This window comes from Pinus tabuliformis, chromosome 6 (genome assembly GCF_031772625.1).
Source record: "Pinus tabuliformis cultivar Carrire ecotype Pingquan chromosome 6, CPIR1, whole genome shotgun sequence".
Classification (NCBI taxonomy): domain Eukaryota; kingdom Viridiplantae; phylum Streptophyta; class Pinopsida; order Pinales; family Pinaceae; genus Pinus; species Pinus tabuliformis.
Genome location: NC_142292.1, coordinates 1798350033 through 1798364555, shown reverse-complemented (window position 1 = coordinate 1798364555; position 14523 = coordinate 1798350033). Strand labels below are relative to the sequence as shown.

The 14523-nt window shown below is 33.5% G+C and overlaps 1 non-coding gene across 1 annotated transcript; it reads right to left on the bottom strand.

The window, feature by feature from the left end:
• Positions 1-9100: 9100 nt before the first annotated feature.
• Positions 9101-9182, bottom strand: TRNAS-AGA (transfer RNA serine (anticodon AGA)). The gene has a single exon. It is a non-coding gene; the product is annotated as a tRNA-Ser (tRNA).
• Between the last annotated feature and the right edge of the window lie 5341 nt (positions 9183-14523).

The following is a 14523-nucleotide window of genomic DNA, read 5'->3' as shown; positions in this document are numbered from 1 at the left end:
TAAAACTCAAGAGTGAAGTATTTAACACATTTTTGGCCTTCAAGGCCTTTGTTGAAAAACAATTTGGGCATCAAATTCTTAAGCTAAGATCTGATAATGGCGGAGAATATGTTAAAAACACATTCATCAACTTTTGCATTGAGAATGGAATTCAAATGCAACATACTGTTCCATATACTCCACAACAAAATGGTGTAGCTGAAAGGAAGAATCGCACCTTAAAGGAAATGGCTAATTGTATGCTACAATCTAAAGGACTTGGTCTTAGTTTTTGGGCAGAAGCAATTAACTGTGCAAATTACATAATAAATCGCACTCCTACTAAGGCTTTAAAGAATATCACTCCAGAAGAAGCATGGAGCTCAATCAAACCAGATGTAAGTCACTTTCGTGTTTTTGGAAGTGAAGCGTGGGCCCATATTCCAGATGAAAAGCATAAATCTTTAGAACCTAAGAGTGAAAAATGTACTTTTGTTGGATATTCTGAAGATGTCAAAGGCTATAGACTTATTCCATTTAAGTCTAAAAATGTTATCATTAGAAGAGATGTAAAATTTGATGAAAATATATCGGCCTGCGAGCCTAGTCCGGTGGATGTGCCACCTCTCCCTATCTCTTCTACTTTTGAAAACATTTCTTCTTCAGATGATGAAAGTGAGGATGACAATCCTCCCCCACCATCTCAGGATCCTCCTTCAGCTCCTCAGCTTCCAAAATGGGTTCGTGCTACTCGCGATGTAGCAGGTGATCTTGCCAGTGATCCTACAGATTAGCGACGCACACGTTCTCAGTTTGACAGAGCCTCTTCTTTACTGGCTCAAGCTCCAGTAAATTATGATCCTGACACCTTTGCAGAAGCTTCAGGCCATCCAGATTGGGAAGCAGCTATGAATGAAGAATATCATTCATTATTGGCAAATGATACATGGGATCTTGTTCCTCTACCAAAGGGACGAAAACTTGTTAGATGCAAATGGGTTTACAAAACCAAGTATGGACCAGATGGGAAAGTTGATAAACATAAAGCTTGTCTTGTTGCTAAAGGTTTTTCACAGGTTGAAGGCATTGAATACACTGAAACCTTCTCCCCTGTTACCAAAATGAACTCTATCCGCCTTGTTCTTTCCCTTGTCGCCTCGTTCAAATGGGAAGTCCATCAGATGGATGTTAAATCTGCCTTCTTGCATGGGGACTTTCATGAAGAAATCTACATGGAACAACCCATTGGCTTCATAAAAACAGACTCCAGCCTTGTATGTTGGCTTAAGAAATCCCTTTATGGTCTTAAGCAAGCTCCTCGAGCTTGGTATGCCAAAATGGATAGCTTTCTTTTAGCATCTGGCTTTTCTAGGTGTCATTCTGACAATACTGTCTACACCAAGAAAGTGGGCAAGTCTCTTATCATTCTTGTTCTTTATGTTGATGATCTTATCCTTACCGGTAGTGATCCCAACCTTATAAACCATGTGAAGTCCAGCCTTAAAATGAAATTTGAAATGACAGAATTAGGACACTTACATTATTTTCTCGGTCTTCAAGTCTTGCAATCCAAGGAGTGTATTTCCCTTTCCCAGTCCAAGTATTCCTGTGATATTCTACGCCATTTTCACATGGAAGACTGTAAGCCAGCCCCTTCTCCCTTCCAGTCTGGAGTCAAACTTTCAGTCACTTGTACTTCTCCTGAAGTTGATGCTACCTTATACCATCAACTTGTAGGAAAACTTTTGTATCTAACCCATACTCGACCTGACCTTTCCTTTGTCGTTGGCCTTGTTGCTCGGTTTATGCAAAACCCACGTGAAAGTCATTGGAAAGCAGCTAAAAGAATACTTCATTATGTTCGAGGTACAGTTCAGTTTGGGATTCATTACAGTGCCAAAGCATCTCCTCTATTGGTTGGTTTCACTGATTCCGATTGGGCTGGTGACCCTGATGATCGGAAGTCTACTGCAGGTTATGTGTTCAATCTTGGTTCAGGACCTATTACATGGGCCTGCAAGAAACAAGGTGCCATTTCTCTTTCTTCTGTAGAAGCAGAGTATCGTGGTGTCGTAGAAGCTAGTAAGGAAGCCTTGTGGCTTTGTCAAATCCTGTCAGAGTTTGGCTTTTAGCAACAGCATCCGACTACACTTTGGTGTGATAATCAAAGTGCCATTCAGCCATGCAAAGATCCAGTCCAACATCAGCGCAACAAACACATTGAACTGCACATGCACTTCATCAGAAAGCTCATCCATGACCATGTTCTTGAAGTGCAATATTGTTCAACAGATGATCAAGTTGCAGACATCTTTACAAAGGCTCTCACAGAGGTGAAGTTCACTAAAATTCGATTTATTGTTGGAGTTCAGGAAGTTGTCACTAAGGGGGGATAGGCTCTAGTGCCTCCTTCCTTCTCCTATTGTGTCATATTTGTAAATCCTTCAATCCTATCCCAAGTTGTTCTTAAGGGGGGATGTTAGGATATTCCGACACATAGGAAATAGTTAAGTACAACTTGGTCTAGTATAGAGTTAGGTATAGAGTTAGGTAAAGTGTGTTTCTTTACCTTGTAGATTTTGTAACTTACAATCCAACGGTCACGATATGTAGTGATTCGACGATTCATTATCTCTCTGTATTACCGACACTTGATCCGTGGCTTGACACCCGATTGGTCCATGATTTCTATTTAAAGCGCATGGAGGGTCATTTGTAGGGTAATCCGTCTATGAGAGAAGCTTATGTAAATTTTCATTCTTTTATTAATAAATTGCCTGAAGTGGTCGCGTTGGCTCAGGCCGTGGACTGTTTCCCTCTTTGAGGGTTTTAACCACGTCAAAAACACTGGTGTATTGATCTGCGATCTGGTTGTGAGCGGTGTCCTTTGGTGTTCTGTCTGAGGAACTTACCCTGTAAATTCCTACAATCGAAAGTATGCAACATGGATACTCCTTGGATGAGAAATCAAATTCTACATCCAATGAGTCTTGCTTCTCAAAATTTGAGTAAACCCATAGGGAGATAAGTTGAAAATACAAGTTGAAAAAATAGTTTTTTGTTTTTTTCCCTCTAAAATTTGGTGATGTCATCTAATTTAATTTTATTATTTCCATTATTATTTTATAATTTCTTTAGGAGACCCATTTTAGACCTAAAAATTCCCCTAATGGATGCACTCTCAAAAAAGGATGAGGATGTGGAAGCATTGTTTTACGCCATTTCTATTATCCAACCATAATGGATAAACGAAGCAAGGGATGAATGGAAGAATGACGAAGAAGTGTGGGAACTCATTTAAAAGTTACAACAAGATCCCAGTACATTTGATACATTTGGATGGAAAAATAATTTGTTATGGTACAAATATCACTTATACATATGTAAGAATTCCCAACTCAAACAAAATATTCTTATGGAATTGCACACCTCTCCCTTAGGAGGGCACTTAGGATTTTTAAAAACTTATCAGAGGGTTAAAAATGATTTTTTTGGGGATGGCCTTAAATATGATATTCAAAAGTATGTGGCGGAATGTTTGGTTTGCCAACAAAATAAAGTTGAAACAATTAAGACCCCAGGTCTATTACAACCTTTATCCATTCCAAGCCAACATTGGGAGGAGGTTTCAATGGATTTTATCACAGGTTTACCCAAGTCCGAAGGAAAGAGTGTCATCATGGTGGTAGTTGACAGACTTACCAAGTATGCACACTTTTGTGCATTATCTCATCCAATTAGAGCTAGTACAATTTCTACTACATTTATGGAAACAATTCAAAAGCTACAGGGAAACCCAAAGATTATTGTAAGCGAAGGAGATCCCATTTTCACTGGAAATTTTTGAACAGAGTTATTTTCTTGTATTGGTACTAAGTTAGCTCATAGCTCATCTTATCATCCTCAATTTGATGGGAAAACTGAGATAGTAAACAAGATTGCTCAGATTCTCAAGAAGCACAAGGTCTATTCTACCTTTAGGCCCCTAAATAAGTTTCAAAGCTCCCTAGGATTAGTCAAAGACCCAGTAGACCCTAAAAGAATGAAAGGTGTTTATATAACCCCATGTTCCCATTTGACCCCCTACATTGGAGAAACTGGTTTCTCCATAAATCAAAGGATTCAAGAGTACACAACCGACCTCAAACATTTCAAGACTTGCTCCTCAAATTTGGATGAACATGCTGAGAAGACAAAACGCTACGTTGTATAGAAGAGTCTCGAGTCATTGCCAAGATTGATCAGTTCCATCATCGAAATTTTAGGGAGGCCATAGAAATTCAGAGAAGATCTAGTATGCTAAAAAGAGACAATGGGCGGAAAATTAATAGTTGTCGAATTCCTGCCTTGTCTGCATAGAAGTCTTCATTCTTGTTCCCCTCCTTTCATTTTTTTAGTATGTCCCTTGCTTTGGGTTTTTGTTTTTGTTTATGCTCTTGTGCTTATTATTTTAATTAATTTTCTTAATAGTTTTTGGGCCTTATATTAAAACACATATTTAATGTATTCTAATTCATAATAACAATTTATAATATTTTTGCTAATATTATAATTCTTTATATATGTGTACTTATTTACATAGATTAATTTATTTCTATTTGTCATATTTTCTCTCTCTTTAATTCTTTTTATAGTGTATATGTTCTAGACTTTTATTTCATTGATTAGGATTTTTCCTCTGTTTTTATTTATGATTCTTTCTTTAAATTTAGTTATATTGTTTTCTATATGTTTTTTCCGGAAAATCTTTTGTTAAGAATTATGAATCACAAAATCTTACACTCATACATTTGACTTTTTTGGGACACCACATATCTAGATTTTTTGGAGATATTTGGCTATCTAGGTAATGTTTCACATTGCATAGCATTTCATTTTTCCACAAGGTATCTAGGAATCTAGATACTCACATTGCATGGAATTTTCCTTTTCTAGGATACCAAATATCCAGATTTCCTAGAGATATTTGGGCATGCATGTTGCATGAAATTTGATTTTTCTTAGATACTAAATATCTAGATTTTTTGGAAACATAAGAATATTCAAATGTTTCACATTACATGAAATTAAAAATGTTCTATCATTAAATTTTCTTTCTTTTCTATTTATGTTTATATTTATTATCACAGTGTTCCTTTGATTTATATTCGGGCATGCATGTTGCATGAAATTTGATTTTTCTTAGATACTAAATATCTAGATTTTTTGGAAACATAAGAATATTCAAATGTTTCACATTACATGAAATTAAAAATGTTCTATTATTAAATTTTCTTTCTTTTCTATTTATGTTCATATTTATTATCACAGTGTTCCTTTGATATATGTTGATATAGGTTTTTTGTTGATACATAAACATATTTATTTTTATAAATACATTTGGTTATGGTTTTCATTTCTATTTTTCATATATATATATATAGATTTCATTAATATTTCTATTTGTTATCATTTTTTTTTAATTTTTAATTTTATTTGAAATTCAAATCTTTAATATATAATTTTATGATTTTTTATTTATGTATTGAGTTAATTTGGTTTTTTTTTTTTTTCAATTTTATATTTTTAATTCTCTTTTTTAATTTTCTTAACCATTCTTGTATTCATCCTAAATATCTCTTTATTATTTTCTATAAATATATATTTTTAATATTTTTTGGTTTTTTTCTTTAGTATTCATCATTTTTTAATTTAATTTTTATATCTCTCTTCCATTAACTCTTTGATATTTCTTGGGTTCTTAGACCTTTTAAATAATAATTAAAAAATATTTTTGTTTTATATTTATTTGAATTTGATAGTTATGTTTATTGCATTAGACATTATTTACAGTCTTAAATTAGATTTATCATTTTAGTCACATTGATGATGAACCACATTATATGGCTCAAAATAGGTCGACTATAAATTATCTATATAATTTTTCCAATTTTTTTTTAATAGATATAATGAATCACAAAAACTTATTTTTAAATGCCACACATCTAAATTTTTTAAAGATATTTGGCGATCTAAATATGCAAATGTTTCACATTGCATGACATTTCATTTTTTCTGGATGCTTTAGCATCTAGGTATTCACATTTCATGGAATTTGCCTTTTCTGAGATTTTTTTTTTCAGTGGGGGAGAAACCCCGCTGAAGAATCATGATACAACAAATGTTGCCGAAGCGAGCAGATAAGCAGATATACAAATACCGCCGAAGCGTGAAGAGATACCCGAGCAGATAAGAAGATATACAAATACCGCCGAAGCGTGAAGAGATACCATCACGGAAACAGATTTAACAAATATCGCCGAAACATGAAGAGATACCATCACAGAAACAAATTTTACAAATACCGTTGTAGCATGAAAAGATACCATCCCGCAAGATTCGAACGCGGTTGGGGGGTGCGAAAGCCAACCGCCCCAGCCACCACATCGTGCACCCACGTGTACCCTTTTCTGAAATACCAGATATCGAGATCAGATATTCGGGCATGCATGTGGCATGAAATTTGATTTTTCTTGGATACTAGATATCTAAGTCTTCTAGAGACATCAAAGTATTCGAGTGTTTCACACTACATGAAATTTAAAGTTTTCCTATTACTAAGTTTCTTTTTCTTTTATATTTATATTTCTTATTGCATTCTTCTTTTAATATATGTTTATTTTTCTTTTATTAAACCACATCAATATATTTGTATATATAAATAGCTTATATTTACATATTTTCATTAACATTTTATTTGTTATAATTTTTCTTTAATTTTTATTTTTATTTGAAATTCAAAATTTTAATATATAATTTTTTTATGTATGTATTTAGTTAATTTGATCTCATTTTCAATTATATATTTATTTATTTTTTAATTTTCTTAATCATTCTAAATATTTATTTATTATTTTCTATAAAATTTTTAATTTTTAATTTTTTTTTCCTTTAATTCTTTATTTTATTTTAGATTCATTTGAATTTCACTGTTATTATTGTTACAGTTTTAGATCAGATTTTTGTAGACCATAAACTATTTATAATTTTTGGGGAAAAATTGTGTGATTTTTCAGGAGTGTTTTTATAAACATTATGAATCACATAAGCTTGCACTCATACATTTGATTTTTTCACCAAAATTTTTTTATCACAAAAGCTTGCATTCATACATTTGACTTTTTCGCAAAATACTTTTGATAAACATTATGAATCACAAAAGCTTGCACTCATACATTTGACTTTTCTTGGACACCACATATCTAGATTTTTTGGAGAGATTTGGATATCTAGGTATGCAGGTGTTTTGGCTATCTAGGTATGCAGATGTTTGAATTTAACATTATAATTATTGCAATTTAAGATTAGACTTTCATGGACCATAAACTATCTTTGATTTTTTGGAGATGTCTTGGCTATCTAGGTATGTAGATGTTTTGGCTATCTAGGTATGTAGATGTTTTGACTATCTAGGTATGCAGATGTTTGAATTTAATTGTTATGATTGTTGCAGTCTTAGATAAGGTTTTCATCGATCATAAGCTATTTATGGTTTTTCGGAAAAAACTATATGATTTTTCAAGAAAAACTTTTGATAAACATTATGAATTAGAGAAGCTTGCACTCATACATTTGACTTTTTTGAAAAAATTTTTGATAAACATTATGAATCATAAAAACTTGTACTCATACATTTGACCATAAACTATCTATGATTTTTCTGGAAATACTTTTGATAAACATCGTGAATTAGAGAAATTTGCATTCATACATTTTACTTTTTCGAGAAAAAAATTGGTAAACATTATGAATCTGAAAAACTTGCACTCATACATTTGACTTTTTCAAGAAAAACATTATGAATCATACAAACTTGCACTCATACATTTGACTTGACTTTTCTTAAACACTACATATCTAGATTTTTCCAATTTTTTTGGACACCAAATATTGAACTCTTTTTTTTTGATATATTGATATGCAAATGTTATTAGGAGATATTTGGATATCTAAATATGATAATATTCTATCTAAATAGAAATATTGAACTCTTTTTTTTGATATCTTGATACGCAAATGTTATTAGGAGATATTTGGATATCTAGATATGATAATATTCTATTTATCTATGCACCCGGTGTGCATGATGTGGTGGTTGGGGCAGTTGGCTTTCGCACCCCCAACCACGTTCAAATCCTGCGCGATGCGCGTCGCTGCGATGTGTTTGATGATGACGTAATGTGATGGATGATGATGTATTCTGCTCGCTTCGCAATATAAGATGTATTATGATTCTTCAGCGGGGATTCTCTCCCCCACTGAAAAAATATTCTATCTATCTAGATATGATAATATTCTATCTAAATAAAAATATTGAACTCTTTTTTTTTTTAATATCTTGATATGCAAATCTTATTAGGAGATATTTGAATATCTAGATAGGATAATATTCTGTCTAAATAAATTTGTTGACACTAAGATATGATAATATTCTATCCTATGGTCTTTGCTTGAAAATCCAGCGTTTTTTAATTTTTTTTTATTTGGATATCTAGATATGATAATATTCTATCCTAGGGTCTTTACTTGAAAATCCAGCGATCGTTGATCCATATCTAAATAAATTTGTTGACACTAAGATATGATAATATTCTATCCTATGGTCTTTACTTGAAAATCCAGGATGAAAATCCAGCGTTCCTGTGAAGATTTTTACGATCGTTGATTTGGGGTTTAACTATCGTATAAACTTCTCTGCACAAAATTTACGATGAACCCGACGTGAATCGAACACGCAACCTTCTGATCTGGAGGCGCCACGGATCCACAGATGGTAATACTTTCCTATGATATTTTCATGTTTTGTACAATGGATGCTTTTACAAATTTTGCTACTATGAAAGAGCAACGGTCGCTACGTTTTCACGAAAACTTTAAAAGTAAGGATTCAGTCGACCATGGAAACCAATCAGACTATCTGAGTTTATTCCTATGATATTTTCATGTTTTGTACAATGGATGCTTTTACAAATTTTGCTACTATGAAAGAGCAACGGTCGCTACGTTTTCACGAAAACTTTAAAAAGTAAGGATTCAGTCGACCATGGAAACCAATCAGACTATCTGAGTTTATGCACAGTTGCGTGGACGGCAGGATTCGAACCTGCGCGGGCAGAGCCCACATGATTTCTAGTCATGCCCGATAACCACTCCGGCACGTCCACTAGTGTATTGGTCGATAGGTGCTATAAAATTAATATGCGTAAGTGATTCATATATAAATAAGCACATTTATAACTAATAAGAATTATATATATATATATTTTTAAGTTTGTCAGACTATATTTTTATTATATTTAATATATCACTTCGATCAATGCAGGAAATTGAACTAGTGATTTCATATCAAGTAAGTGCCTTAACAGATCACTCAATCACCATTTATCCAAAAGCTATAGACATCTATATATTTAATTTTAAAATAGGTGTTTAAAGTGTGAATAATTAATAAAAATATATTAAATAGATGTGAAAATATTTAATTAATTTTATAATTTAAAAAAATAATGAAATATTATTTTTTTGGAAAAAATAATCATTAAAATTAATTATCAAATATGAAAATTTTATAATAAAAATAAAAATACTATATAAAAATTTAGTAGTTTTTTGTTATTAAATAAGTATAACAAAATAAGGGGGTGACAAGGAGGGGTACTCTATAGTTCCAAGGAGGACAGTGTTTAGGTACTCACGGGGTCTGGTCATATGACAAATAATAAAGCCGATATATATGGTCTTTACTAGGGACTTTTATTAGCCAAAACGCATTTGGCATACACACTTACAGTTATGGAAGATTCTCTCATAATCCTGCATCATCATCTAGTTAAAAGATCCCTCCTAAGAGTGAAATCTATGAAAAACATAAAGAAAAATATAAGGAAAATTGTGAAAGATATCCCATTCATAACATATTTCCATGCCTTAAGAAACTTTCAATAGAGAAGTATACAATTATGCTAACGAGGGGTGTATATTGAAGATAGTTGAATTAAAAATGAATGCCCAAATCAAACCTAATATAATTCCCTAATGGTGGATGAAGTCTAGCACTCCAAAAATTGTTAATTGCACAAACTTAAATGAACCATGGTGGATGAAGTCTAGCACTCCAAAAACTATTAATTGCACGAACTTAAATGAACCTCTATAGGACAAAAACATGTCATAATTATGAAATCTTTCATAATCAATTAGTAACGTTAGTGTTGTAATTTTGTGTTTTGTTGGGGTAGTTTTCTAAGCCTTATTCACATACAAAACCCTTCTTTTCGTTGCTCAAATATATTCTCCTAAGGAAAATCATGTATTCCTATTAGAAAGGAGAAAACAATTGGAAAGTTATGATGAATTAGCTCTATAATGCTTGATGCACATAATTATATAATACAAATACTTTTAGCTATAACAAATAACAATACAAAAAATATTCATATTTATGGATACTGTAAAAAATAGTGTAATCTAATTAATAGGCAAAATGACTCCTCTTTCAAGCATTTTTTGGTTAATTTTGCCAAAATGTGGTAGATATTTTTAAGAACCACAAGTTTTAGCTATTTAATTTGCAAAGTTCAAGTGCCCCTGGGTTTCTCAAGGTGATGAATCCATTTATGCATTAAAAAAAGAATTTTAAAAAAACAAGAAATCGCAATCTCCCCTGAAATTGTATTGTTGGATTCTAAGGAAAAGGTCATTTTGTCTATTAATTAGGTGTGTCATAATACTATCATTTTTATTGATATGTAATTATAAGAGATGAAAAATAGAAAATAAATAATTATTCATATTTATAAATACTATTAAAATTTAGGTTCAATAGCTCTACGAATTACCCTCGAATTCGGGTTTCGACAACCATGGTTGTTGTTCAAGAGTCTGTAATTCGTCTGTGATCATCGTTGTTAGAGGGGTTGGCTAGACGCTACAGATCATAGGAATCGAGAAGGATGTCACTATTAAGTTAGTCGAAACCATATTGGAAATTTTTCTCGACCCCATTTTGTTTATTCAAAAAACACAATTTAGATTTTGTGCTTGAAATTGTGCCTCAACCTCGTATCCCCTCATTAATAAGAGGTTTTTCAACAAATTTCACTCATCAGATTAATTGTATGCTCGGATCCCTCCTGGGTCCTATCTCGGTGGATGACATTGGGGCATTCACTCTCATTTCTCTGGTTTTCACCTCAAACCCTCAGATCACGTAGATCAGATTGAGGGGAAATTCAATTTGAAACCCTTGTCTGGGATTGTGATCATTTCAACCTTTGATCTAAAAAACTAGGGGAAATATTTCTTGTTGCAGGGTTCTCCCTGCATCCAAGATGAAGTTATTACCCTGTATTTAGGGAATCTTACGGTTTTTGTGAGACCATTCTAAGGAGGTTCTTTCTGTTTGCAAGTCAAAGCCATATATCTCATCTCTTCACTTGCAACTAGAACTCAAGATCAGATAGGGATCCCTGTTGGCTGTTTTCGGCTCCTACATGGACGTAGGTAGCTTCAAGATTAGAAATCACTCAATGATAATGGCATTACCAAGGATGCCTCAATTTATCTAGTCTCTAATTATTTGGGGGAGAGAAAGCTTGTGGCACATCCTCCTCTTCCTAGCCTAAATCCTTTAAGGATGCACTAAAGCTAGGGATTTCACCTTAGAATCCAAAAGATCTCTTAGGGTTGACATTTATTATAGATCAGGCGGAAAACACTCCATCTCTTGAAGTGAATGATCTTATAGCCAAATTGGCTTTTGTAGATTATGCACAACTAGCGATTATTTGTTGATTTAATGGATTTTTCCCTTCAATGTTTGCGCTTTGGGAATGGGTGCATCAAAACTGGTCCCTGAACACGAAGCTATTTTTTCGTTCGAAACTATTTTTTGTGGTACTCTTTAGAAATTTAGAGGACTGTCAAAAGAATGGAAAATTTTAGGGGCTAATATTTGTAGGTGGGCTAATTTTCCATGATTTTTCCAAAACACAGATTCACCAATTTCCATTTAAAAAAAATGTTTTGCTAAAACTTTACAATATAAAATTATTTTACCTTAAAAATCACCAACATTATATAGAGAGTATATATAAAATCGCTGTAAATTTGAATAATTTTACAAATACATCAAAAAACATTTATATTTTTCATATTACGGACTAGTGAGATTCACCAATGTTTTTAAACTTCAAGATAATTTTCCATCCTTAAAAATTTCCCTGGTCATAAGGTGTTTGATCAGGGACCCTAGTTTTGGGCCCGATTTTGGCTTTCATTTCAACCATGGTTTCCCAATTTTAATCCTCTTCTATGACAACTTTGGCCACACTAGTCTAGGTAAGACTTCCAAACTTGCCCATTTATTTGATACAAGCAGACATCTTAGTCGATATCAAGGTTTTATTATTATTGCTTTTGATTTGGGTTTGACCATTTTATTACTTGTCATCCATATTGATGGTTTCATAATGGAAAAGGTGGAGGAATAAGCTCACAAGACCATTTTTAACGTCGTGACCTAGTTTGGAAAATTGGGTTTGAAACATTTTGGGAGTAGTTTGAGGCATCAAATGGATTTTTTTTGTTTTTTGTTTTTTTTGAGGGGGCGGGGGAGGGGTAAAACATTTTTTCTTTAGTGCAACACCTTTTTTCCATATTCTACACCCAAGGACCTTTCTAACGACGTAAGAATCACCTCAATTAGAGTTTGTATGCAAAAGTTATGCCATTCAGAAGTTAACCTTCTCGTTTTGGCTACCATAATTCAAGAGGATGCACACCAGCTCCCATTATTCATGAAGGGGCTAACCACATGATTATAATGAAGAATACTCTAGAAGAGTCTATATTTTAAATTTTGTTAAGAGTTGAGGTAGTTAAAACCTAACCACTAATAGGCTATAGTGATGTGTTATAATCGAGTCATTAGGAGGAAAAAGGGTTCAATTCTTTTCAAGAGAATTTGTTCCATAGATGAGAAAAATAATTAAGAGGGATAGGGATAGAGAACACAAAGAGGATTTGTGCGTTGTAGTATCCCATGGGCTATAGGCCATACTTCTTTGTACTAACATCCATTTTATGTTCAGAGAAAGATAGCAGAGAAACCCTACCTTCCAGTTGGGTTTCCTCTTGAAAGGGTTTCCCAGGTTATATCTTGTGTCAAATCATGGTTTATGAGTTTTTATTTCATTGTTCTTTATCTTTTGCATAATTTTAATTTTCATATATACGCATTTAACAATAATTTACATAACCATAAATCTAAAGAGAAATAAAACCCCAATAGTGTAGATTTCAGATTTTTAAATAAAGTTATATCATATTTGTTGTGTCGATCTTTCCAATGTAATATCCACAGAAATGTATGGATCATATTGGTATAGAGCAGGTTTTCTTTGGGAATATTGTGGATATTTTCAGGGGACCTAGATCAACTAAGCTAAAAGTCATAAAAACCCTAATCATGGTTGACGAATTTGTGAATAACCCTCCTAATCTTACAGAGGAGAGGTTTTGTGGCTGGAAGCACAAGTTGCAGACATAAGTCATAATTTGAATATCCCCATGCCAACCTTGAATAATAAGCTTTGGGTACTCAAAGAAGATGGGGTTCTAATGCGGAGAAAAAAATCATAGGGGAGATCAAGAATCAACAGAGAACCATTCAAAGAAAGGACCCGCAAGATATCAACCCATTTATAGTGTTGTGAACTATTCATAGTCCTTATACAAAATGTAAGAATTGGCTGACATCAAGTCGTATCAATGTGAGATTAACACTTTGAAGCTAAAACATTAGTTGCAACAATTGTAAGTGTATTTTAGTGTTCATCATATTGAGGAAGAACAAAAGATCTCATTTGTGTGACTGAAATTAGAGGGTGATGCAGCGTAGCCACACCTTTAGATATTTCGCGTGTGGACCTGTGGGTTATGGGCCCACGTATACATCGGAAGAATTTTAATCAGTGGACTTCACAACAAATCTGACCAATCACCGTCAACTGTGTGTTGCACAATTGGCGTATTCATTTCTATGTTTGACTTTTGGCACTCCAAATATCCACCGTCGATCTATCTCGTCCGATCCAATGGCTATCGCGCAATAACTCGCACCAACTACTCAGTTGATCTCCATTGTTGATCAATCCCGCTTGATCCAACGACTATCGTGTCACCCGCTCGGCAACTAGCTTGGTTGATCTCCACCGTCGGTCAATCTCGCTCGATCCAACGACTATCACGTCATCTCATGTAAAATCGTGCACGACCGATATCAGATCGAGAGCACGCGAGAAAATTAGTTTTCTCGTGCTACGTGTCAACACCTTAGGCTAATCGGGTGAAATTTAGGAATACTGATTACCACCTTTAGGGCACGCGAGATACATCTTACCCTTGCAAAGACCGCTCTATCCTTTTGCTAACACATGGTTTTTAATCTCCGCATTCATCTTCCGTCAATATCATCCATCGATCTGTTTTTGGATCTTTCGTTCG